This window comes from Triticum dicoccoides, chromosome 5B (assembly GCF_002162155.2).
Source record: "Triticum dicoccoides isolate Atlit2015 ecotype Zavitan chromosome 5B, WEW_v2.0, whole genome shotgun sequence".
Classification (NCBI taxonomy): Eukaryota; Viridiplantae; Streptophyta; class Magnoliopsida; order Poales; family Poaceae; genus Triticum; species Triticum dicoccoides.
Window position 1 is genome coordinate 112,987,582 of NC_041389.1, and position 1,984 is coordinate 112,989,565.

Consider the following 1,984-nt stretch of genomic DNA (forward strand, 5'->3'; position numbering starts at 1 on the left):
ATAGATAGATAGATAGATAGATAGATAGAGAGAGAGAGAGAGAGAGAGAGAGAGAGAGAGAGAGTGAAAGGATCGAGAGGTCGATTGGAGGGGAGGGGGTGAATAGGAGACTACAAATTTGAAGATTAATTTCCAATTTTTAGGTCAATACAGATAAAGTAAAATCTCCAGATATGCAACCAGGTGAGAACAACCTATATGGCAAGCAGGCAAAGTATGCTAGGCAACAATCTAATTAGCAAGCCAACAAGCATAAAAAGCAAGTAAAGGTAGAGGAAAGGATTAACCAAAAGTGAGTCGATACCGTAGATTTTATCCCTAAGTACACACTCTTCAGAGAGTGCTAATCTCCATTGGAGTGGTGCCGAAGGCAAAGCTCCGGAGCACCACCAAGTGACTCATTACATTCCCCATTCGAGTCACCTCCACGAATAGGCTTAAATCACTCAGAGTTGGTCTTGGAGGCGACCACCCCACCTTTACAAACTTCCCAGAGCACACCACAAGCAAGGAAGCTTCCAGGGATGAAATCTACCAGCCAAGAGCCCAAGCTCCAAGAGTAACACGTGTTAATGAAGAAATCGAGCGAGGAACATAAGTCAGTTTGCTGGATGTGTAGATCGGGTCTTGCTCCCTCCATCTCCAAATAATCAACAAGTTTGGGACGAGGATAAAGAGTATTGAGCAAATGGAGGTGTTTTATGTTGGGAAACGTAGTAGAAAACAAAAAAAAATCACGCCTACGATCACCCAAGATCAATATGAAGATGCATAACGGGTTGGGATCACGATCGTTACCGTCACCGAGTTGCAGCAAAAGATGAACGTGTCGGTGTAGGTCGTACATGGAGTCCCTCGAACTGTCTATGAACGATCCCTTGTACCGCCCATGAACAATCCCTCGAATAGAAGACCGAAAGCATGGCCTCTCTACTTGGTTGCAAGTGTGCAACCTTCACGATCATGTAGGCTTCTCCGTCCAGAGCTAATCTTCGCTGAAGAATTAGAGGAAGGACATTAAACCACACATGGCTTTTAATTATCAGGAAAAGTGGATTATCCTAGCTCTATTAGTCAACTAGGACCAACTAGAACTAGAACTAGAAGAACTAGATGAGGCTCCAAAACTTGTATGTTCAATAGAGCAAAAAAAACCTAGTATATATAGGTTGGAGGAGGAGGGGGCCAGCCACCAAGGAGGGAAAGACCCTCCTTGGGGCGCCAGCCAAAGGGGGAGGAGTCCTCCCCAAGTCCAATTCGGGCCCCCCATATGGCAAGGGGGCCGCCACTTCCTTATGGGCCTTCGTGGCCCATAATTCCTTCCACACCACTTGGCCTAAAGTTAAATATAAATATTCTAAATACTTATAGACCATTATATATATATATATATATATATATATATATATATATATATATATATATATATATATATACATCTCCGGAAACATTTCCACCTATATATAATATATCAGTAATATTCGGTATTACCCCATATTCGCCGAAACCCTTCTGGTGACCTCGAAGCGCGTTCGGATCCTCTCGAAACTATTCTAAATATTCATGAAATAATTCCACAAATATATTCTCATGACTCCCGTCCTACTAACACTCGGCAGATCGTGATTTCCTTAAGCTTGTGACCCCATATGTTTAGTAACTCACAGACATGGACGAAACCATTCGTTCAATGACCGACAGCGGGACCGTGGACGTCCATATTGGTCCCTGTGAGTACGCGAATGATATTCCAGTGAACCTTTGGTTATCATGTGATGTTCCCTTTGCTTCACAATATTTCACAAAACTCAGGATGCATCAGTATCTGCTACTTGTGAGCTGCATTGGTATTTCCCCAAAGAGAAAGAGTGAAGCAATACAGTAGAGATAAGCATTTCCCTCAGTGAGAACCAAGGTTTGTCGAACCAAAAGGAGCATAAACAAAACCCTGGTGAACAACACCTGCACACACAAAAGCAAATAC